We start from the raw sequence: 26,294 nt of genomic DNA on the forward strand, positions 1-26,294 counted from the left end.
CTTACTGACTTCTTCAGAAAGACAGAAAATAATTATGAGGGTTATAGGGAGTTACCCAAGCAGCTGTGACTGAAAACAGTAACACTTGACTAAATGTTTATAAAAGTGTATGCTTTGCCTGAAGAGCTAGCCTGCTTTCATCTGGTGTCTGGCAGAAGCTTCTCATCTTCCTCCAGTGACTGCTTGTAGCATTTTCTATCAAGCTGGTTGTATGGGTCAACAGCTTGGAGCTTTCAGATGTGTTTTTGTAGACAAGACTTTGACCTTTAGTACATGCTTCTTTTGGAAAGGTCTGTCTCATCCTAAACCACGAGGTTCTAATACATCTGGAGCATCACCTACTAAATACAGATATTTTCCCATGGTCCAACGAAGTATATCTCCACACCCAGAAGGGGATCCACTCAGTGCTGTAGGACTACATACAGATGTGAAATCAAGACTTCAGCAGCAAAAGTGCCAAGCTTGTAAGGTTCAGATGTGGAAGAACTTTCCTTCACGCAGTCATAAATCCATAAAAACAGAGACTTGTAAGAGAAATCATCTTGCAGCATAACCATCTAGGGTTTTAAAATAATTATTTCCATCTCTCTGACTACGTTTTTATATCGACCACCAACTGCTTAATTCAAAACCACTTACATCAGTAGAAATCTAATCACCACAACACAAAGAGTAGGCACACTCTGGATTCCTCTTCTTTCTCCATAGGCATTTTTTTTCTTGTATTCTGCCATTTTCCTTTGGCCCCATACCATTCTTGGCACAAAAGGAAAGATCTGTTAATCATATTGCAGTATTGCTAAAGAAGTCCACTCATGGATCAGGATGTCGTTGCACCAGGCTCTGTATAAACAGAGAATGAAATGTTGATACCTAAATTAGGCTTTTGGTTGGAAGCTATTTACAATCTCGACTGTAAAAGGATTAGCTTCACCTAAATGGCATGGAACAGTGTGAGAGGTATGTCTGTGCATTTGTCTCATTGTTACAGCATCGAGGACATTTAAGTATTTGAAAAGGCCTATGAATGCATGCCATAATCTGGGCGTTACACTGCCTTGTAACGCAGATGGGCCATGGGACAAACCCCATAGCATACCCAAGGCATGTCATTTGCTCTACAGGCAAATCCTGTTTGCATACTTTCCTTCTTTTATTTTAGGATCTGAACTTCTGCTTTTCGGAAGAATAGCTTTTTCTGCCTCCCTTTTGAATTCTTTTGGGTATGAATTACCTGGTATGCTCCCCACAGCTCACTGCCTGCACTGGAATGCCATGTGGGAGCCAAAGAGCTTCGCCTAAAATGCCTTGTGAATTGCCCCAGTGTTTTACTTTCCAAAACAATGGTCTTGCATCCCAAAGAGCACACTGATCCCCAGTTCTCTGTGGCAATATGTATTTTGAGAGGAAAGGAAGAAAGAGAAATTTCAATATTTAATACTTAATCTTGGGATTTTTCAAAGCATTCATCAAAAAAATTCTTTTTCTCACAAGATGCAATGTGAATTGCATAGATTTTAAAGCAGGAAAAGAACGTTTTCCTAATAGTTTTCTCTTTCTAGTGTCTGGCTTCTTCGAGACACTGACAGAGCAACAGATGGCAAACCTTGCAGTTCCATTTTGCATCAGTGGAATTTAGGGCACATGGCAGTGATTAAACAATCCAGTTGAGGGGATATCCAAAAACAACTGCCTCAAGACTGAACTATGCACTGTTGACTGTAAAATATACAAAGCAATGCCTGTAACCCTCAGCACTTCACCCCTTGATTCAAACCTGCTCATATAAGAGTAGATGGGATTTGAAAATAATGAAAGAGATCTCACCATAGGAAGAGCTACTGCTACAATTATAAGAACTGCAGAATTTCTAAGAGCCATGGAAGTCCACTTCAAAACCAGGCAGCTGAAACAAAGTTTGAGTTTGCCAAAAACAGGCACGTGCCAACATTTCCCAAAAAGCGCAAAGCAGGTATGGGTCTCCCAAGGAAAACTCATGGCTTTTCTTCTGAAGAGTATAAGGTATCCACGAAAAGAGTCAGAAACACCAGAGAACAAAGGCAGCAAAGATGCACCAGACACAAATAGATGCAGCATGTCATCCTGTAAAAACACTGATAGAGAGCTTTAGGATTAAGGGCTAGCTGTGATTGATTTGTGAATGTCAATGTGTTTCTACAGTCAGGTTTTTTTTTAGATGATGCTGATTGTGAAATAGCTTCAGGCTGTTCTATAACACCCAAGAAATGCCAAGAAAAATTACACAACCCAGTACTAAGTCAGCAACAGAGACTCACAGAAACTCTTGATAATTTCGTGTTCCCATGGAAGAGACAAAGAGGGAGGACAGAAAGGAAAAAATCGTGCCCCGTCAAGATGGTGACTAGCTGGCAGATCACTCAGGCGGACCTTTGCTGAAGCTGGTTTCCATGGCTAAGCAGGACAGCTTTAATCCAAAGAGCCATATCGTGTTTTGAGAAAAATGGGACTGGACATGCAAGTAGCCTGCTGTTTTGTCTAAATCCTTACTGATCTCAGGCTGTTGAAATAAAAACCTGCTTTAGAAACCCTTGTGTCACAAAAGCTATAAATCATAAACAAGCATGTACATGAAAGTAGGCATACAGGAATGACTAGGGAGAATGCTGGGAAGGTCCAAGAAAAAGTGTGTATTGGTGTCTGCTGGGAGAAAGAAAGGTAACATAGTGAAAGGCAGGTCCATAGTTTGGGGTCCAAACACAGCAGCCTGGGTGAGTCTCCATCACTGGTTGAACAGACTGGGAACTTTTCTCAGTGAAGAAATACTCCCCTGTTTGATCTGTCCCATGCTCATTTTGCAGGTTCTGCATCACAGAAGGTGTCTAGATCCCACATTGTCTTCTCACCCCAAGAGACAAATCTTACAAGACTCATTATCAGTTACGCACCTGGGTCACAAAACAGTGCCAAATTTTATAATACTGAGGTTCTGGGAATGCCTTTCAAGTATTGTACGCCTACCCATGTGCCAGACTGTCACACTTATTGTCCCTCCCTTGCCATCTGCATGTGTGTTCTTATGCTTCAAATTCCCTTTACCTGCTGACATAAATAAATGCATTAAATAATTGCACAATTCCCATTACATAGTTTTATTCAAGCATTTTCTGTTTGCTTTTAAAAACAATTAGACTGAAATGTAGCATGAAGGTGTTAGCCCAAATGCAAAATATTTATACTTAAAATAGAGCCCATTAAGAAGTGTTTGTGATGACAGTTGCATCTTCATCTCTAAAGCTTTTTAGTATCATTCAGTTATTTTCCAAATGAATTCTCCAGGAGAGTTCTATTTAGGATAATTTCCAGTGTACCCAACAGCACTGTATCTAGGCACCATTAACAAAATAAATCTAGGAGAGTTAATTCATTTTTCTGAGGTAAATAGTTAAAAGAAGAATGTGTTTCTCTGACAAATGTTTGGAAATTTCTGTTCTTGTGATGTTAACAGATTGCGGGGGGGGGGGGGGGGGGCTGGGGAACCAACACTGTGGCACTTTTACTGTAGAAATCAACTTAATTTGCTAGGAGACAGATTATAGCTTTGGAAAAAAAGACACTGATTGGGCCACTGAGGCTAACGTAAGGAAAGAGGCTTTCAGCCTTGCTTAGAAGGGGGGCATTAACAGTGAATTATGACCTGGTTTTCAGAGCTGTTGATTGACACTTACACTATTCACTGGCCACTTCTTCTGAAAACAGCCCTGCACAGGGAGGTGGGACAAGAGAAGAAAGGCTTTACTAAGTAAATGTCAATTGTGGGAAATGTCAAAATGACAGAATGCTTAGAAATGTTGCCCCAGATGATTTGGTCAAGCCCACATAGTGTGGAAGTGAGTGAAAGATTACAACTAGAACTCGTGGCTGCATCTCCACAGTGCCATGCCCAGTGGTCCTAGCCCGACCCTTTGGGGAGAAACTTAGCTTAGCACAAGGATTTGGCTATTAAAACACGCGTGGTCCCTGAAGCAGGAAGGAGGTGAGTCCAATTCCTAATTCACTTTGGAGTGAGGTGCTTTGCAGGAAATCAATCACTGTGAAATTCCAGGTGGGGAAAAGGACTTTTCGTGCTAAGCAAGCAGTGTAAGTCTATCTTGATGCCTGGGTGACATGTTCTGGAAGTCTACCAAGCAGCAGATTCCTGCCCTAGGTGAGAAGACAAATTTCAGCAAGTAATCCATAATATGTGCTATGAACAGTGAGAGAAAGAAATGTTTTGTAAGCAGTTAATTGTATGGGATGATGTTAGTGTGTTATGCCTAAAGGCAAGGGTATGTTGCACTTCTTCCAGCTCACTAACAAACATGTAGGGGCTTTTGCTATGCAGCAATACTCCAGGAAGGAAACAGGAATGAAAAAAATGAAGGAAAATATCAACAGAGAAATGAGGCAGTGTGACAAAATACATCCTGCAGTATTTTTGACAGATTTCTACAAAATATTGGAATGGGATAAACTCTGTGCAAATTCATCTATGGCCAGAATTCTGCTCAGTAGCAGGACTGGGTCAAGGAGTTAATTTTTCATCCTCAGTCTCTACACATGTGATTTCTTCAGCAGATATATAATTTAACCCACAAATTTATTTCCAAATTTATGAGAAGCATTCACTTTCTACTGTCTAAGATGAAGGAATCAGTCTATTACCTGTTTTATGTTAGAACCTTTTAATGTTAGAAATTCTCTTTATTTTAAAATTACATTTCATTTCCACTATTTATTTAGATCCTAGAAGTCTTTGGAAAATCATAACTACAACGGATAATGTAAAGTGGAGCGTGCTTCCGTGATGTGGGGTTTTGGTCAATAAACACTGCAGCTGGGGTGTTTTTTCCCCTTAGAAGATGGAATGCTTGTAAAATCCACTTGAAAATTTCTCAATTGAGAGCAATATTAAACTTGAAAAAAAGGTCATCATACATGGCATTTCTTAGCAGATCATTATGTAAAAATTTCTAAGAGCTCCTAGAGAGCGATAATGGGCTGCTCTGCACGGCTGTCTCCCCAGTGCCAGTGGCAATTCCGCTAGGTTGGGAAGGCGCTTGTCCAGTCCACAACACTCAATGGTACTGAATGTAGAGCTAAACTAAACAGAGGTGTTTGCCACCCAATATTTCATTATATTTGCCTCTTGAAGTTAAGAGGTGTCCATCTGAGATTTTTGTATGGTGCTCATTACCGTGGAATAAAAGTGACCACAGCCTCCAATAGCAGCCTGTTTAAGAGAAAAACTGTCGTTGTTTTGACTTCAACATAGAGCCTGTCCTGGATTTTAGGCCCAAATCTTGCTCCTAAATTGGGGGGGTGGGGGTGGGGGTGGCATAACATAAAATATTAGAAGACCTTCTAGACAGAAACTGGCCCTCTTCTACATTTTACAGCTCTTGCGTTATAGCAGCACTGAATACAATTAATTTTATCAAAGAATTTCATTTAACATTGAAATATGGACTTAATGCGGAAGATGGTCCAAACTGAAGATGTTTAAACAAAAAATAAATAAGGGTTAGGAGTACATTACATGAGAATTTTAAAATAAAGAACAGTTTCACCAGACTGGAAGTCTGTCTCGTCTGCTGCATGCCATCAAAATGTGCCCTGTCATGCTGAGCACCATCTTATCACTTTGCCAGCTGGTGGTAGCAGGAAAAAATGCCAGGGTTTGGCCCCATGCTTGGCAGAGGGGCACACTGCTTGACGGCAGCTGCAAAAAATAAAACACGCACTATAGCACACTTGTGATTTCTATAGAAGGAACTGATTGATGAGAATCTGAGCTAGGATGAACTTCTTGAGTTTCGGTGAAAGTAGGCCAGCATGCTTAAACAAAAGTGCTCTGTCTTATTTTACAATGTTAAAAAGAAATTAAAACCACAAACAAGTCAAAAGTGCTCTCTTCTTCTGAAACTTATTTTATCTAAAGTGAGGGTCCCTTCACATTGCTTTTCATATTTTATCTGCTCCTCTGTCACCCCCCATGCACAGTTCTCAAATCCATTGGAACCACTTGCTATGCTTCCTTAAGCATCTCTGTCCCTACATTGGAGAAACAGAGACCTTTAGAAGGCCACGATCCCAACTCCTTTCTTTTATGTGGAAGGGAACCTCCATGATTATTCTGTTAGTGTAAGAGGTCTCTCTAACATGAAGACTATAATGGATTTTGCAAATGTTTGTACACCATGAAAGCAATAATTTGAACAGACAAGCTTAATGATGTGAAGAGCTTAGGGCCACTCACCTTTCAGGTAATGAGACCATTTGTGAAGATGATGTACAAGCTGGACATTGCTGCTGGCACTGCCAGGGCAAGCAAGCAGAGGAGCCACCCCACGGCACTTGCTTGTGCCAGATCACAGAGCTGATTTGTGACTGCCTAAGGCCATATACATTATTGTTTACATGCTGCCAACATGCTCCTTTACAGGTAGGCATGAAGACGAACTGTGATGGCAGTTGCAGTTCCTACACTTGTGAGCAGCTACCCTCACCTCCGGGAAATGTGGCTGCCGGTTTTGCAAGTGCTGTCACCTGAGAGGACACCAGCAGCTGGGTTTCCCCCTTCCACCAACACGACCTGTTTAGGGTACATACTGGCGGGAGAGTGAAGGGAAAGTTGCATTACTCCAGGTTTTGTTTATTTAACCACTAGCTAACCAAGCAAAATGATCCGTTTCTATGAGTCTGTAGAAGAGAAAATACCAGTTGTTAAAAATCAGATGGTAGCATTGACCTTCTGCTTTGTCCTTCAGTACAAAATATTTTCCAAACATACATCCCTCTTCAGAGATTTGCAGAGTAGAGGGGGCAAGGAATGCAACCCAGCAGCGCTCATCATTATGTAAGAAATCATTTATTCATGGTTCAATTACGCGATACATGTTGCCGCGCGGTGAAAGCTAACCGTAGCTAATTTCAGCTCCTTGTAGCCTTTCGACACGAGCATGCCGAAGTGCCATATGGCGCTGCTGTACCCGGGCAAAGCCCCGCGCTCGGCACAGCCCCCGTACCCCGCGCCCCGCGGCTGCCGAGCCCCCCACCCGCCGGCTCGCCGCCCCGCTCCGGGCCGGGGGCTGGCGGCGGGGCCGCTGCATCCCGAGAGCCAACGCCGGGAAGTGGAACCTGACCCAGTTTACCCAGTTTATGAAACGCTCTTTGTCTCTTGCTGCCCTCTGCTGTCAGCAGCCGCGGCGGCCGGGACCCGCAGCAAGGCTGCTCCCTCCGGGGCACAAAAATCTGCCCCGGGGCGGGGGCGAGGAGGGGAACACGGCGACTGAAGTCCAGCCGCACAGGGAGGAAAAGGCAGCCGTCGGGATTGAAAACCTGATCGCTCCGAAACGCCTCTGAAGTCTCTCCTGTGTGGGAACTGAACGCTTTGTGGGTCTGGGACAGGGCGTGCTGGGTGCGACGTGCAAGCAACGTAACGCAAGGGCTCGATCCTGTGCGGTGAGATGGGAAGGAAGAGCACTGGAGCCAAGGGGTCTGTAGGCTCTTGGCTGTTCATCTAAAACACTGTGTCACAACTGTAACGGTTTCAAAGCGTTTTTAGCACAGCAAATATAACTGAATCCAAGAAATATAAGTGTATCCAACAGGTTCAAGTCATACTACTTTCACTTTCAGCAACTGGAACATTTTAGCAAATGTGTTCAAAATTGTTCACATTTTAGCAAATGTGAACAATTGCATTAACTCAGCATGCTGAATTTCCTGGGGCAGCCACCCCTTTCTGAAAATGCACTCTTTCTACAACAAGAAACTATCCAGAGCAGAATTGAGGTTTCAGGGATGTTTCTCAAACGCTTGCTAAACGCATGAGCAGACTCAGAGCCTACCTGTTGAACAGCCATGGACTCAATGTGAGCTCTCTTGCTGTTCTGGCCAGCCCATGATGCTGCCTGCAGTCCAGTCACCAAGATGCTCAGCAGCACCCGGCAGACACTGAGATACAGAAGAGGCCACCTCGGGGCAACCAGAGCCAGAGCCTACAGTTGGTTCATCCCTCACTTTTGCTTCAGATACTACTTGTTCTTCATGCTCCTTTAACAAGGAGTTGCATGACAATCTGGGGTACTCCACAACAAGATTTGGATTTCTCTAAACGCTCGTTTTGATGCTTGCTTTCTTACAAAGCACTGTTGGGCCAGCCTGTCCTATAGAAGATACAGGAAGCACTGAATTTCTTGGTACAAATACAGCTCTAATGCAATGTTATCTTCATCTGCAACTTGATTGCATCAATGTTTTCCTAGATTAAAAAAAAAAAACAAACACCACAACCCCCCAAAAACATGTTAAAGCTGGACTGTAACTAGAGCTACAACATACCCAGGAGGCACGGAAGGCTCTCTCTGACAGACTTCCCACTGTTGTTCCTCTATCACATATCCAATCTCCAGCCAAGTATTTCTTACCATGGAAACGGCATTGGGAAACAAGTGAATCTTAACAGCATCACCACAGAACACCAAATACCTAGAACACTCTCAAGCACAGATGATGAATCTCCAATTCTCATGCAATGATCTTGGAAGTTGCCTTTCTTTTTTCCCAAAAACACTTGGAGTAGACACTGGAAATTAGGAAATTTAGGGCCAGGAAATTGTCTTGGTTTAGCTGGGATAGAGTTAATTTTCTTCTTAGTAGCTGGTGTAGTGCTGTGTTTTGGATTTTGTGTAAGAACAATGCTGATGGCACACCAATGTTTTTGGTTGTTGCTGGGTAACATTTACAAAATTCAAGGACTTCTCAGTTTCTTGGGCCCTGCCAGCAAGAGGGCTGGAGTGGCACAAGAAATTGGGAGAGGACACAGCCAGGACAGCTGACCTGAACCAGACAAAGGGATATTCCAGACCTTATGACGTCATGCTGAGTATATAAGCTGGGGGAAGAAGGAAGGGAGGACATTCAGCATTATGGCACTTGTCTTCCAAGTAACCGTTATGTGTGATGGAGCCCTGCTTTCCTGGAGATGGCTGAACACCTGCCTACCTACGGGAAGTGGTGAATTAATTCTTTGGTTTGCTTTGCTTGCATGCACGGCTTTTACTTACTTATTAAACTCTCTTTATCTCAGCCCATTAGTTTTCTCACTTTTACTCTTCCAGTCCTCTCCCCCATCCCACTGTGGGGGGAGTGGGTGAGTGGCTTCATGGTGTTTGGTTGCTAGCTGGGATTAAACCACAACAGAATTTTTATTTTTTTTTAATAACAATGAAAAGTAAAAAAGATCCTTTGGCAGTTTGTTCTAAGACATCCTTTAGAAATGGTAGGAATTTTACAAGAAGAAAAGAATATCTGCAGGTAGACCATTCCTGTGCTTGAGTAGTAGCTGGATGCCAATGAAATACACTTTCAGTCCTGGACCTTGGTGGCACTACAGGAAAGCTGGTCTAATCCTTGAGGCACTGGAGCCCTCCTGTCAAAATCCCAGTCATGTTTTTTTCCTGCAGATGCCAAGTACATCCATGACAATGGGAGAGGGAGAGACTGGGCGATGAGGAGGATGATTTGTCACTTGGGCTGTCAGCTCAGAGAGGAAAACTTAAAAACTGAAGGTCCTTGGACTGTGAAGAAATGCCTGAGGAAGGAAGACTGCAGAAGCAAAGAGAGGAAAGAGCTGGGATTTGAGAAGACTTGAAGAAGCTTCAGGGAACAGCAAGAAGACTACTCTGAGGGCACACGTGCCTCCAGACCCTGGAAATCAACCTCAGTTTCCCCAATCCCTCTGTTTCTGAGGCAAGCAACCACCCATGACACCATCTGGCAAGAAAAGTGTTCCAACCCCCGCATCATTTTTTGCTTGTAATGTAAAAACAGAATCACTTCCAGGGATTTCCTGAAGAAAAACTTAGAAATGTTCATGAAGCCTTCAGATGCACCAATAGAGAGCATCACAGAAAACCAAGAAACTAAATGTTCAGTTCTCACCCAAGACTTTGACCAGTATGCAGTGAAGGAGGCATATGACATACATTCAGCCACCTGAATAACAGAGAATACTGAGCCATGGCTCATTGATTTGTTTGCCAGCACTGAATGAGGCAAGGTTGCCAGGGGAAAAGAAAAATTATGTTTTGTATCTTAATCTATATAATACCTAAGAGGACTGAACTGCTATTACATATTTAATCTGGCATTTCCTAGCTTTTGAAGGCAGAATTTTGCAGCCTGAATTATAATCCTTTCCTGTATCTCATTTAGTAAGCAATAAATATACAGGAGAAGATTTGAATTGGAGCTCTTGGGATTTCAGATCTGAAAGGAAGGAAGGTGAATGAAATTTCCTCTAGAGCTTTGATATACCAAAGTCAAATGAGTGATATAAAACCAGAGAATGTAAATGTAGAGGCAGATGGGCCTGTCCTTGAAGCTCAGGCTTTTTATTAGGCCCGAATAGTGGTTAGTGCAAAGCACCCTTGGCCTTTAAGCACTGCTACAATACAAATAAACAATAACATTTGAAGAATAAATACTATCTTGACCTGTTACTTACTGTTAAGAGTTTATTTGATGTGTGGTCTCGTTCTTTGGTCTGGGTTTCCTATTTCTTCTGGAGCTTGCTGTTGTGTTTGTTTATCCCAGGCAAGAGGGACCCTATATGAAAATATGCAACAGCTGAGCATTTGCAAAAGAATATTGCAAGCAGAGCACTAGTCCTGGGCAGAGCCATTCACATTCGCACACGAATCATTCGGATCGCTAGCTGGCTGGGTATTGCCTGTGAATGGGGGAGAGTTGCTCTGCAGACTTTCCTCTTGGCCAGCTCTTCTTGGCATGTGCGCCTCTACAAAATAAGAGTTAGGTTAGCCAAGATATCTATGTATGGCACTACTAGAAGGGTAATAAAACAGAATATATGAGTTAGAAGGTCATTTATTTTAACATGTGAATTTTTCAATGCACTTGGAAGGGCACTTCAGCTTGAATTTCTAATACCATGTTATCCTGGCTTGCTTTATGACCACCATATTCATTCTGTTGCTTAAAGGGTTTTGGCCCAGGAATCATTTTGGGTTTAGTTGCTATTTATACATACAGACCTGCAAAGCATAATTCACGCTGAAACTAATGAGACCATGCTTGCAGTTTCAAGTCTTGTGTATTTCATATCATGTTGTTAAATTAAAAGATAAGAAAAGATTTTGGGGTGGAAAGGAATGAGGAGGGAGGATGAGTTCCTCTTTTTCTTCATGTTATGAAACAGATAAGAATCTCATCGTTTAAGAAGCAAAGCAAATCATCAAGGCAAAACACGAAGCTGTCTTGCAACATGCTGGAGCTTGTTTGGAAGAACTGTTTAAGTAATCCTATTGTTTGCTTGCTTTTATTGAAATGACAGAAAATGGAAAAGCTGGTGCATAAATACATAATTGTATTATGTAGACTGTACTAATAAAAACCTTGTCCTAGTAGGAAAATAGGTTTTCTTCTTTAAAGAACATAGAAAAGTATTTGTGCCCGTCCACCCCCCCCACCCCCTGTCCCCCCAACTGAGGTGGATGGCTTTATTTTCAGGCTGGGGACAGATGAATGTACTTTCTTAGCCCAGTACTGTTTTGTACATGGGATTTACGCTCCTTTAACCATGCCTGGGTAAAATGGCAGTGAAGCTCTAATCGCCTGTTGCAAAAGGTGATGATCACTAGGAACATTGCTGTCCCCACATGTAGTGCCCAAGCATAATACTGGGCAGCAAGAAAGGAGTGAGACTCTTGGCCAGTGAACCAGTTGGGATGGTGAATGCAGGCCAAGGCCGTAACACACTATTTTTCACAGTGCTATATCATGCTTCAGACGCGTCTCCCTGGGATGGCTCCAGCAGCCAGCACATGCCTGGGAATCACGACTGGATTGTGTAGCTCTGCCTGCAAACCTGCCAAGCCCATGGCTGCAGGAACTCCAGGCTGGCTGAGCACCCAGAGGACATGAGGGAGGTACAATACTACCTGGGTACTTAACTTTAAATGCCCTTGTGTACTGAAAAAGTACTTCCTTAAGGCAGTATTTCATTCAACACAGGATGCAAGAGCTCTGTTTACGGGCAAATTTCCATTACTGCTCTCTGTTTTCACATATTATTTTAAACCCTCCCAAATTCTCCTGTGGGGAATGATCCTTTCCATGTTTGGTCCCAGTCCAGGGATGAACTGTGCACGGTATATGGAAATTGCTGGAAAATTTCCTTCAGCTATTTTTGAGGTGTAGTGGTGAAAAACAGAGCCCCCCGCTCCTCCCATCCACATACACACTTTTTTCAGTTTAAGGAATTTTATTTTAATTCCATTCCCCTCCCCTCAATTGCCGAGTTTTTGGCACTGAAAAAAAAAACCAACCCCCAATACAAAGGTTTCTCACCAAGTTCCCTAAGGAGTGCTCACAGCAAAGCCAGGCTAAGATAACAGGGAGTGCAACGGAACAAACTTTATATCAGTTGTCTTTAATAAAAATTGAATATTTACATATGAAGGGGGGAGGGGGGAAAAGTGATCAAAACACAGTTCTTCAAGTTTTCTTCATAAAGCTTGTGTGAATGTTTTTCTGGTTAAGAAACAGCAATATTTGATTGTACTCGGCCAGCTTAGTTTGAGTTTGCTGTGACTGAAAAAAAAGGAAATGTCCCAGAAATGTTCTTTCCATAACTAGAATTTAACTAGGAAGTTGTAGCTTTTTTTCTCCACCTTGTTTTTTTGATGTTTCTTCTTTTACCAGCAATGTTTACCTTTAATCTTCAACAACTTTAGAGTGATGGGGAGAAGTTAGTTTGATGGCACTTGAAAATAAGGCACACCTGTGAAAGCAGATCACTGGCTGAAAACCAGCTCCTTGATCTCACATACATTAGCGTAAAACTGAAATTCCTCTAGATTCACAGCAGTGTTTTGGACATCAGCATCTGGCCTGAAAGATTTAAGCATTACATTTTTGGAGCTTGATGTTGATGCTGGCTACAGTTTCGTTTAATTTAACCTAAAAAGATACTGTTTCAACAGCTGGAGAATCAACTCCAGACAAAGCATACACAACGTTATAATTGCCCTCCATTATACAGTGGAAATGAGTTGTAATGCTGTTCTGGAGGTGAAAATCCACTTTTCATAGAGTTTTGGCTCTGAGACCCAGCCTTCCACTTTCTCTATTTCAAAACCAAGCAGAGCCAGCAAAAGTGCCAACATCCTTCAATGTCACCCAGATGGGCAATTAAGGGAAAGGCTGATCCTAAGGCCACCGCAGAGGAATCCAAGGTGGAGAGAGCCAGACAAGGCTCACGGATGGCTGGAAAAGGCTTGCCCTGTGGGTGTTATTGGGAAACACAGGCCCTCAAGCATTGGCTGTCTAATTCCACCATGGGGATCTGATAGGATGAAGCAGTTTTATCAGTTGAAAAATTAATTGCTGCCTAATAAGCAAGAGCAGGGTCAATAGCCATTCGTCTTCATTTCCTTTCTGTAGCATTCATGCTCGTTAGTTAGGTTCTAAATCTTCCTCTCCTTTCAGATTTGTTTACAGCAGCAGAGCGCCAGTAAAACACTAGAGCAGGCACACTAAACACATGCCTGCCAAAAGCACTCTCGCTAATAACACACACATTTTCAGTCATGTATTTGTTTTGCCAGTTCCTTAACTCTTGATTTTTTTTGTCCAAAAAGACGGTGGAAATGTTGAAGATGTGTCAGGTCCCACCATATGGTGAAAGACCAGGATTCTGTAATGTGGTTTATTAAAGCTGAAACCTCAGGGAGGGTACTGTTTCTTTTCATGTATCCATTTGTTTTCAATGTCATTGTTTAAAATAAAAGAAAAAAAAACCCCAAACACTTACTTTGCACTAGATATGTCAGAACACATTGTATTTCTGTGCCTGGATACTCCTCCTCTTTTCCACAAACAGATTTCTGAAAGGTAGTTTTGTGGGGTTTTCTAAATGGCCATGGAAGCTGGAAAAAATAGCAATAAGCCTAAACCACCTCCTCTGATCTTCAGCCACAGATACCGTTGCCACCTACCTATGAAATCCACATGTGCCCATAATCCTCCTGTTTGTATCTAACTTGGAACCAAACAAGAATCTATTCCCCACACATAGTTCAGATGCAGACTGAAACCAACGGTAGAAAAGAGCTACAAGAAGTGCTGGTGTAGTTTAAATCCTGCTGTTAGGACTGTTCTGTGCCGTCAGATGGACAGGGAAGAGCTTGTTTGTGATTTTCTGGGCTGCCTGTTCCTGCCAGCAAGGTGTGTGCCTGCCTCGTGGGACATCTTGCACCACAGCTTGCTGAGCACTACTGAGTAGCACTCCAACTAAAAAAAAAAAAAAAAAAAGCCAATAGCATAGCCCAAGTCGGTTGTGAGGCTACTGGGACTGTGGGAGATGAGGAGGCAATGTCAGAGCAGAAGTGAAGGATGGTGCTGACGAGGAAGCAATGCAAGGAGGAGAAGAGGCAGCAGCTGTTGGTGGCAGGAGAGAACACAGGTGGTGAGAAGCAGGAAGAAGGACAAGTGAAGGCAGCAGCAGGAAGGTTGGGCTGCAAAAGCTGCCAGCAACTACCTTACTAGTTTGATTTTCTGCATGGTTCAGGCCAAAGCCTCTGCCAGTAATTCCTGCACCTGGCCCTATGCACTGCTGCTAATGTGCAAGGGTTTGAAAGACATTCATTCTTGACTTCTAGACATCCGGTAATAAGGATTCATCATATGAATGTTGCTAGTGAAAACACGCATCATATTTTCAGCATGATTTTGTCTGAGTTTGGATTCCAGAGCTGAAATCTCCTTCTGCTGTTATAAATCTTGAGTAATTTATTCTCACAAAAAACAATTTCCTTGCATAAGTATTTTGAGATTGAGGTAGAGATCTGTTAACTTTTTCTTAATCTCTCACCATAAGGAAAATTTCCCACATTGAATCATTCCTGCAGCTTTCTTCCAAAATGCTTCCAATTTAACAATGTTCTTTTTGAAAAACATGGACTTTAGATGAACCCAAATTTGCTAAACCAGAAAAATAATAAAACCAGTTGTTAGCTAAAATATCTGAGTTTGGCCTAAAAGCCCAATACCCAGCACACCCCTAAGCACTGAGCTTATAAAAGGTACTGGAGTACAGACGTACCTCTGACTGTCCCCATTTGTACGTGAGGAATCAGCTCTCGGTGGGATTAAAGCTCTATTTGAAAGAGATGCTTTGAAACCTTTAACATCTCTATATTTTGTTTTGCTCTTTCCAATCAAGAGAGATTCTTATATAAGCAAATGAATGCCAGGATGGCTTTGGTCTCAAATAAGAAACCTAAGCCTGCTGAAACTTTCAAAATTAAATGGAAAGAAAGAATCAGCTAAATCTACTCAGATGAAAGTATTGGATGCTAGGCTTGTCCAAAGAAAAATCTGATTATTAACAGACTGACTTTTCTGAAGAATTAATTTTGGTAATTGTCATATGCTTTCTGTACATGGAATGTACAAAAAAATCTTTTCAGATTACTGATTTGTCTTAGTGCTGTAACAGAATGCCTTTTCTATATCTTGTCTTCAAAACAATCTCACATTTTGCTATATTTTACTATAGAAAACTTCTAAAACTCAGGGATGTTTCAACAAAAGACTGCAGTAAGCTTTAGACAAGATTTCCCTGCATTCTTTACTTGGCTTCACTCATGGCTGTTGCTAGAATGAGCTGACCATTTCACATTGTATTTTAAAAATTAACAGAACAGTGCCATGTGCAGGTTACTCCTTGCTTACCCCAGCAAGGAACTTTGCAAAATTTACCTGTACACAACAGTCACTTTACCTAATTCACAACTGGAATGGATACAGATAGTGCAGTGACTAAAGTATTATTTGAATTAACAAGGAGAAGAGTAATTAACTATTGAATAAGCTTCTGTCACTGGCAAATAGATTGTTAGTTGGGCTGGGAACCAGGCTTAAGGCGTAGTGATCAGTGGCACGGTGGCTGGTTGGCAGCTGGGAATAAGCAGAGTCCCCCTGAAGTCAGCACTGGGGCTGTTACTGTTTAGTGGCTTGTTCAACAGCCTTGGTGATGAGACTGAATCCACCCACAGCAAGTTTCCAGACAAATACTAAATTTAACATCTTGAACAATAGAGTTTCAGTCCAGAAGCACATTGAGAAACTTGGGCATTAGGAAAGCCTACCAAGTTCAACAAGAAGTTCTGCACCTGGGTCAGGGTAGTCTTTCACAGCAACACAGGCTGTCCAACAAGTCAACGCTTGTCCAACCAAGTGGCTATGGAGCAGCCCTGCTGGAAACCACCTGGGCACCACGGTGGGCATCATGCTGAATATGCACCAACAGTGTAAAGCAAACCTAATACTGGGCTGCATGAGGAAGACTATGGCAAAGAGATGGGACTAAATTATTATTCTTCTCCCTACTCAGCACTCGTCAGGCTGCATTTGCTATACTGTGTCACCTGTGGTCCAGTTTGGGGGCTCCCAGTCCAAAGGAGATACTGCAAAACTGGAGAGAAGGCTAACCAAGATGGTCAGGGGCCAAGATTGCAGGTTGTACTAGGACAGGTCAGAGAAGCTGGCTTGTTTAGCCTGAGAAACTAAAAACCTAAAAGGGAATCTAACAATAGCACACTACTACTTGAAGGGGAGTTATAAAGATGACAGTCAAACTCTTCATAGTGGCAGATCCTGTAAGCAGAGGGACATGCTACACCGTGGGAGGTTCAGGCTCGACCTTGGAGGTTTTTTTTAGAATCATAGAATCATTTAGGTTTGGAAAGGACATTTAAGGTCATTGAGTCCAACCATAACCTAACACTGCCAAGTCCACCACTAAACCATGTCCTAAGCACCACACCTACATGTCTTTTAAATACCTCCAGGGATGTGACTCAACCACTTCCCTGGCAGCCTGTTCCAATGCTTAACAACCCTTTCAGTGAAGAAATTTTTCCTAATATCCACTATAAACCTCCCCTGGCACAACTTGAAGCCGTCTCCTTTTGTCCTATTGCTTCTTACTTGGAAGAAGAGGACCTAACACCCCACCTAGCTACAACCTCCTTTCAGGTAGCTGTAGAGAGCCACACGTTTCCCCTCAACCTCTTTTTCTTCAGGCTAAACAACCCCAGTTCCATCAGCCGCTCCTCATAGGACTTGTGCTCCAGACCCTTCACCAGCTTTGTTGCCCTTCCCTGGACACGCTCCAGCACCTCTATGTCCTTCTTGTCATAAAGGGCCCAAAACTGAACACAGCATTCAATGTGGGTCCTCACCAGTGCTGAGCACAGGGGGACGATCACTTGCCCTTGTCCCTGCTGGCCACACCATTTCTGGTACAAGCTGGGGTGTTCTTGCCTTCTTGGCCACCCAGGTACACAGCTGGCTCATACTCAGCTCTCTGCCAACCAACGCTGCCAGGTCCTCTTTTTGCTGAGCAGCTTTCCAGCCACTCTTCCCCAAGCCTGTGGTGTTGCAGGGGGCTGGTGCGTGGGCCTCAGCCACCCAGCCAGTTTTTACCCACCAAAGCACACACCCACGCAAGCCATGAGCAACTGCTTTCTCTAGGGGAATGCTGTGGGAAATGGTGTCAAAGGCTTTACTAAAGTCCAGGTAGACAACATCCACAGCCTTTCCCTCATCCACTAAGCAGGTCACGTTTTCATAGGAGGAGAACAAGTTAGTCAGGCAGTACCTGTTTTTCATAAAACCCATGCTGGCTGGGCCTGATCATCTGGTGTCTTATACATGCTGTGTGATGGCACTCCAGATGAGCGGCTCCATAACCCACCCTGGCACGTTCCCCAGATCCTCCTTCTGGCCCTTCCTATAGATGGGAATCACATTTGCTACTTTCAGTCAATGGGGACCTCCCAGTTAGCCAGGAACTGCTGACCAAATGATTGGAATTGCCTCGGTGTAGCACTTCCACCAGCTCTCTCAGTACCTTTGGGGTGGATCCCATCCAGCCCCATAGACTTGTATGGGTATGTAAAAGTGAGCTAGCAGGTCAATGACATTTTCCCTTGGTATGGGGGCTTCATTCTGCTCCCTGCTTTCAGCTCAGGGGGCTGGGTACCTGGAGAACAGCTATTCCAAGACTGAGATAAAGAAATCACAAGTACCTCAGCCCTTCCTTCATCCTTTGTCATTATGTTTCCCCCCTGCATCCAATAAAGGATAGAGGTTCTCTTTAGCCCTCCTTTTGTTGCTAATGTATTTATAGAAACATTTTTTATTGTCTTTTACGGAAGTAGCCAGATAAAGTTCTAGCTGGGCTTTTACCTTTTTAATTTTCTCCCTGCATAACCTCACAACATCCTGAGTTGCCTGCCCCTTCTTCCAAAGGTCACAAACTCTTCTTCATTTTTCCTGAGTTCCAGCCAAAGCTCGCTGTTCAGCCAGGCCAGTGTTGCTCTCCGACATCCCATCTTTCAGCACATGGGGACAGCCTGCTTTCTTGAAGAATGTCCAGCTTTCCTGGACCCCCTGGCCCTTCAGGACTGCCTCCCAAGGGACTTTGTCAACAAGGCTCCTAAACAGGCCAAAGTTTGCTCTCTGGAAACCCAAGGTAGCAGCTCTGCTGATCCCCCTTCTTACTTCTCCGAGAATCAAAAACTCCATCATTTTGTGATCACTATACCCAAGATGGCCTCCAACCATCACATCACCCACAAGTTCTTCTCTGTTCACAAACAGCAGGTCCAGTGGGACGCCTTCCCTAGTTGGGGTACCTTGCCAGCTGTGTCAGAAAGTTATCTTCCACACACTCCAGGTAAACCGTCCTAGACTGTTTCCTCTCTGGTGTACTGTATTTCCAGCAGACATCTGGTAAGTTGAAGTCCCTCACAAGAACAAGGACTAGTGACTGTGAGACTTCTCCCAGATGCTTACAGAATACTTCATCTCTCGCTTCATCCTGGTTGGGTGGTCTACAACAGACTCCCACCATGGTATCTGCCTTGTTGGCCTTCCCCCCTGATTCTACCCTAAACACTCAACCCTACTGTCACCATCATCAAGCTCTAGACATCAAACCACTCCCTGACATACAGGGCTACCCACTGCCTCTCGTTCCTTGCCTGTCCCTTGTGAAGAGTTTATGGCCATCCATTGCAGCACTCAGTTGTGTGAGTCATCCCACCATGTTTTCATGATGGCAACTATATCATAGGTTTCCTGCTGCACAATGGGTTCCAGCCCCTCCAGTTTGTCGCCCATGCTGCATGCATTGGTGTAGGTGCGCTTCAGCTGGGTTATGATCCTGCCACTTTTTGGAGGGAGAAGCCTAATTCCTACGTGACCCTCTCAGGCCCTTCCATGGTTTCTAACACATCAATAACCCTTGTGTCTTTGCTGTCTCATGGATCTCTATCCCCTGCCTCCACTGAATGGCAGACCCCAAAGGGCCTCGCTAGGACACCATCTCTCAACCATCGGTGTGCTGCCCCAGGCTTATCTCTAGCAAGCCTGGGTTTATCCTCTTCCCCCTTCAATGTAGTTTAAAGCTCTTTCAACGAGCCCTGCTAATGCCTGTGCAAAGATCCTTTGCCCTCTCTGAGACAGGTGTACCCCGTCTGTTGCCAGCAGGCCTGGGTCATGTAAACCCACCCCATGATCACAACCCCCAAAATATTCTGCTGGTGACACCAGGCTCGGAGCTGGCTCTTTCGTTTCTTCCCTCATCTTCCCTGCAACTGGAAGGACCAGAGGGGAACGCTGCTTGTGCTCCTGATCCATTAACCAGTTGCTCTGCAGTTTCTCTTGATTGCCCTCAGACTTCTTGTTGCAACTTCTTCGCTGCCCAGCTGAAAAACCGATCACGGACAGTAATCTGAGGGCTGTACCGGGGTTCCCCTTCACAGCTGTAACCCGGGCCCCAGGGACGCAAGCAGGGTCCGGGTCTGCGTGCTGGGCCTTCGTGTTCACTTAGGGGAGAATCTCCTATGACAGTGGCCTGCCTCTTTTTTCTTTATAAAGTGTCTTTATTTCATTCAGGGTATCAATCTACTTAACCTCGGTGATGCCTCCAAGCTAGTTGAACTTCTGTGATTCCATAATTCACTGCATAAACTCATAGGAGCCACGTATGAGAAGCAGAGCTGATAAGAAACGATATATTACACCTAGATATTATTTTCCTCAGACAACTCATACTTAGGCAATAAATACAACTTGCAATGAACGGAAAAGGAGTATGGTAATGCTTAAACGCATGAAGTATATTTCTTCGAACTTCTAAGTCACAACAGCTTTGAGGAAGAACATCAAGTTTATAACTAGATGAAGCACAGAGACTGTAACCAGAAGATGAAAGGACCTTTGTTCTCTGGTACAGCCTCCAGTGCTCTGCTTTCTGTGTTTCTCAATGCTAAGAAACAGTCCAATTTCTCATCAACAGTTTCATTAGCACTTGAGGGGAAATCTCTCTAAATCAGGGTGAACATTGCCTTTATAACCCTCAGCTGTAAGAAACAGTTAAGTTTATCATGGGACCTGAGAGCTGAAACCACCATAGCTTTCCTTCCAACCACGGCACATGTCACTGTCCAAAGCAAGGGCACCTGCAAGACACATGGGTGGAAGGGTTTTACTGGCCATTGTTTTGTGATCAGTTGGGTGTCTATGAGAGAGAAACAAAAAGATCAAAGGAAGAGACAGATGGTGGCAGGGAAAAAGCCAACAACACAGACATAACAAGGGCCAGGAATGTGCCTCTGAGAAAAGCTAAGAGAAAAGGGAAAAAGAGCTTTTATGCTAAGTGTTAATGGAAAATAGACTTGAGCTGTAAACAGAGGCCATGCCTCCTCTGCAATTCTTGCTGTGTGAGGAAAAAGAGGGCTTTGTACTTTATTTGCAATTAAATGGAATTGCATCAGAGAAACCTCATTTCAGAAAACACCAATTTCTCTTCGTAGCTGGAAAAATCCTTATGACCCAGGGTTTTTGTTTTGGATATTACCCAGCTCACATAAGTTTATACCCAGTCATCCAGGAAAGAGAAACTATTGCTCTTTTTACCCCTAAAAAAGCACACACAGCTCAGCAGTCAGTCAGTTATGTTTCTGACGTGCCTATTGCTGCAACACTGGCAGAGCTGCAGTTCACGAAGGTTTCAGCAACGCTAGTGAAACAGTCAGGTAATGGGGCAGGAAGCCCCAACGCAGAGCAGAGCACTGGTGGATGCTTTTTTTGAGTGGCTTTTTTCTCATCTTGTGCTTGTCTTGTTTTTGTCAGAGTGGGTCCTAAGGAAATGCTGGCACTGTTAGACTGGGAAAAGGGCTGAGCCCACTTGCTGTAATAATGAAAGACTGATTTTTTTTGCAGTGGAAGTGGAAAAGCTGCTCTCTTCCTATTTAGGAAGCTGACTAAACAGGGGGAAGTGTCTATTTCCCTCTTTATACACCTTACACACTACTAAACATCCACGGAATACAGCTAGTGAGATGAGAATTTGGTGGAATTTGTAGATGGCAAGACACATACATACATGCCTTTAGTGTACCCCCACTGCACAGAAAGGGTGGTGTGCTAACAAGATAAGCGAGCTATTCTGCCTTTTGTTTTCTTCTTGCAGTTCAGCGTAACTTATGCTTGTCTTATTTTCTACATGCTGTTCAAAACCTGGTTTGAAGACGGTATCCATCATTTTCATATGGGGTTTTCTTTGAGCACAGCTCCCTCATAACAGAGAGCTTCACAGTGAACTTCCTCACATTTTCACTTCAAAGCGAGGGGGCTTGGCAGCATCCCTTCACGCTGAAAGCTGGTGGGTCCCGGGAAGAGTAAGACCAGACATAACTATCTTGGACACCATTTTAAATTCCCCGAATCGGATTTTTGGAATACTGTTTTATGTTCAGAGCACAGTTCCCACTGACTTCAGCTGCGGCTGTGAAAGTTAAGCACGCCTACAAGTCCTGCACCAAGAATAAAAGCAATATAAAATTATTGACAGCTTCTGAAAAGATTGGCTCGAGTGACTCAGCTATCAACACATGGGAGCTGCATGACAGAAAAAGAGATGGTATCCAGTTCTCCAGGCTAGAACATCACTCCCTTGGCATATTCTCTCCTACCAAATTCTGTTTTGCTCTCTACACTGCTTCCCATTTCTGGGACCAATGAAGTGGGAAGGGGCCTTATAGTGTCTTTAACTGTATAATCATGATCAGTTCCCAGAACTTTCTATACTGCTTACAGAATGAGCCTTGTCATGGAAGACAACCTGCATAAACACAAGAAGTACCAAAGTTTTCAGCTTTAATATTTTATTCAGTTGGCAAGTATTTTGCTTGTTTTTTCAAGAAGGAGCAAATTCCTTTGTGCTGCCATTCACAGGGGCTACCAAGGAGGTAGACAGGGCCTTTAAATGCACTGCACAGGTCTCTGCTGCTTGGCTAATGGCATGACAAAAAATGATGATAGGCATTAGAGATCACTTCCAGGGAGCTGGGACATGCACCTTGACTGCCTGGCTTATTTCTCCACCAACCTCTTAATCTCTCAGCTATGTTGGGTCCTTATCCTCATGTTTTCCCTAAACCAGTCCCATTGCTCCTTGTATAGATTTAGTACCCTTGGCAGATCTACAGCTACTCAGCCAGTCATAGTTCCTCCCCTCAAGTTCCAGTTGTGGATTTTGATTTGAAACTCCTCACTTTTCCTTCAGAAAATCTTTAGTCAACAAAAGAATTTTTTTCCCATCACTTCATTCACAGCAACAACTAGCAACTTTACCAAAAATTTCCAGGAGAAATCAGTCCAAAGCAGACCCTTAACATTGGAATGGTAAATGTTTCACAAAATTATAACTGACTGAAAAACAGGAAATGTTTCAGGAGACAAGAACAGGTCTATCTCCAATTTGAATAAAAGTTGGTTGTATAAAACCTTGCATTATACCTCCAATTGTTTGAACACCCTTTACTGATGATAGTTATGCTAACAGGAGGCATTAAAAAAAAACACAAACCAAAGCACAAGATAAAGCACTAAAGACTGTATTAAAATTCTCACCCAGGGGTATTCATCATTTGGCCTTACACTGGACTATTAGTTGCCTATAAATATCATTTGCTGCTTTACCTCCAACCTCACAGTCCTGAAACATGAGCTGGACTTGCAAAACCAAAATGCGCCTGTACAGAGTTTCCCTCCCTATTTCAGACAGTTGCTTCCAGACAACCCATGAAAAACACCCAATAATCTCACTCACCCGAGCTGCAAAGAAAGAGAAGAAGGAACGGCAGTGACAGCTATTTGAACTGCCTCATCAGAGACAGCTAATTGATCCCCAGCATTTGCAGGGGTTTATGGCCCTGCTCCTATACAAAAGGAGGCAAGGAAGGAAAGCAGCCAGTTTCTACATGTTACGGTCCATGTGGGTTAACACACTTCTGGGAAGGGAGATATTTGGGAGAACTCACCCTGCAAGTGGGGTACAGAGTATGTGATGAATGCCACTTATAAATACCAGCCCCAAATGCCCTAAAACCTAAGTGCTGCAGTCAGTCTTTATCTGGGAACATTCTGTAAAATACTGTTGATTTTAGGCAAAGTGGAAGGCACCCTTGCTGTTTTCCTGCTGGCTGGTTTTCACTTGTCACCTATGACAAACACTCGAAGTCTGACATTGCGTGGCCACATTTCTTGCTGTAGACACCATTCCTCTCCCTTTGCCCCCAGCCCACTCTTTTCATTTTGCTTTTGTTTCTTTTCTTTCAGGCTGAGGAGGAGCTGGGTAAAAGATGTTTGTTTTGGGAAAAGAAGAAAGAAGACTACTCTGAAATTGTTAAAAAAAATGCAATGCAGGTTTCAACAAAGAGCCACTTTAAAGAAAGCTAAAGAACTCTATAGAGGTCCTTTTTTTTCTTTTTTTTTTTTTTCTTTCTCCCCCCCGCCCCCCGAAAACAAGGTTGATGGAAACAGCTGGAGACTGTAACTTGGAAAATCGAGAAAGTAAGATGAATAAAACTTCCTGTTTTCCTCTCCTATCCCAACCTGCAGGGGACAGTGGTGGGGGGTAACCTCTTCAGCCCCTTTTCAAAACACATGTTGGATTCCCAAAGGGTTCAGGTTTCAACTTGTTTTTTTGTGAAGCAAAAATATCAATTATTCTTTTGTACAGTGCTCTAGGGTCTTCAGCTCAGCTACAGCTTGTCACACATAAGTAAACATGGCAGATTCCACTACCTAACTCTGATTAACACAAAAAATTATGTTAGTAACCCTTAATCTTTAAGGCTGATATATACCATTGTTTTCAACTCCTTGCCCCAGGATAGCTTTCTTAGCCCGGTATCTGTGATTAGCTCCTGTCCTACTCACCAGTGCTATAATTCATTCAATGTAAAAACATAGTTGTGAAATTCAGTTGGTGAAAGCTCTTACTGCAGGTGATAGGACTTCATTCTGCATCATTTGCCCACCTCTTTTCAGTTATCCCTTTGGGTGCACAAGCTCTGACACTTCAAGGCTCATAAAGATGAAAAAGTACTAAAGCATCTGAGATCAAGCACTGAAAAGCTAGGTTTTGTTATTTTTGATTTTATATTGGCTTAAACACAGGTGCACCACAGCTAAGAGGTGCTGTGGAATAAAGTTGTCTTGGCTGCTCTCTTAGCACGTTCCACTGCTATAAAAGCAGTGAAAACATTGCTAAACCCCTTCTAAAATGGCAATATAGAAATCCATAAAAATGAGTAGAACCAGAAGATCTCATTTCTATTCCTAGCAATGCTATTGACCTCTGAGATCTTGGCCAAGTGACTCAACTCCTCCACATCCCCGCTTCCCAGAGCTGTGAAGGGGAAATACTGACCCTTCGGTAGGACACTTTGAGATTCTTGCCCTAAAGCTTTAGTTTTGTCACGAACATGGTGCGGGGGCCTAAAGTCAGCAGGAAAACAATGAAAGCCCCTTCTCTCAGTTCAAAGATTTCAAATATTCAGCTTCTACTGCAGGAAGCTGCACCCATTTTATAAGGCAAACCCACTGTATTATTATGGCTTAAATGGCTTAATGAATTTAGTACTTTAGTAATTTATAAATATGTTATAAATAGTATACAAATAATACTAAAATAAGAATTTAGTAATTTAATTTTTGATTGTTTATTTTTATTAATTTCCAGTGATACTGTGGATGTTCCAAATGAAGATGGCTTTGGACTTCTAACATTCTGTGATTAGAAGATTTATTGATTTTTTTTCCTCATAATATCTACATCAGCTCTACTCTTCACCACCTCCCCCAGGAAAACACCTGGAGCTCAAAAAATACGCTATTGAGACTTTTAGTGTCCAAGACATTTGTTTAAACTACATCTAAAATTTTTAAACAAAGCCCTCTTAAATCCCGCATATGTGTATAAGCTCCTCAAGCTGCAAAACACGCAAAAGAAACATAGAAATTCCTGGCAACACAGTGACTAGGACAACGACAAGAACCAAGCACATTGAACATTGAGCATGTATGATAAAGTAAAGGCACATAGACCTGTAGCCACAATATCCAATGGGAAAGAAGTAAAATCAATACAAGCTGAGGAACCATTCCTTATGTTTTGCCAGTATCCACTGAATAAGCATTGATCTTTTTTGTTGTCAGGGATGTCTTCTAGTTTAACTCTAAAGATTTAAGTCCTCGTGCAGACCTGTATCTGAAAGTCTGTTTGTTATTTGGGCCCTTGGGTCCTAAAATGTTTTTCTTGAGGCCCAAAGCCAGGCAAATTTTATCCTTATGTCATTCAGCCGTGTATTCTGGCTCACTATTTCTACCCCTTGTGTCCAGAGCTCAGCTGGCCTCAGCTCTGGAACTAGGTGGGCTTTGTTGTTGGCCAACTGCCAGACATGGTCAATTATGTACCAATTTTCACAGAAAAGAGTATTTTAGGAATAAACCCCGCACTCATGTTGTTTACTGTGATATGTGCTGAGAGGAACAAAGAAAATTACAAAACAGTGTCTCTCACCTTCATGCATTTAAATCCTCTTTTGTACCCATAGCAGATGACAGGTGCTACTCTTTGCCATCTACTTTCTGTAGTATTGAGTGGGTGTGAGATCTCTGACTCAAAGCAATATGGGATCAAAGACAGTTACTTTGGGGCTCATGGCACTCACCAAAGCTGCTCCCTGTGGCTGGAGGCACCAGCCGAGCTGGACACATGCCATTTGTGCCAGGAAGCCTTGTTGGCATCAGTGATCACTTTCCTGCAAGCACATGGATCTTACCGCCTCTCTGCAGCTGAGGACTTGGCTCTGAGTCACTCT

The 26,294-nt window shown here is 43.1% G+C and overlaps 1 long non-coding RNA gene across 1 annotated transcript; it reads right to left on the minus strand.

Moving 5' to 3' along the window:
• On the minus strand, positions 1 to 26,294 carry LOC119146104. Its single transcript, XR_005103641.1, has 3 exons — positions 26,145 to 26,294; positions 10,535 to 10,635; positions 1 to 846 (listed from the first exon to the last, which is right to left on the minus strand). It is a non-coding gene; the product is annotated as an uncharacterized LOC119146104 (long non-coding RNA).

This window comes from Falco rusticolus, chromosome 1 (assembly GCF_015220075.1).
Source record: "Falco rusticolus isolate bFalRus1 chromosome 1, bFalRus1.pri, whole genome shotgun sequence".
In the NCBI taxonomy this organism is placed as follows: Eukaryota; Metazoa; Chordata; class Aves; order Falconiformes; family Falconidae; genus Falco; species Falco rusticolus.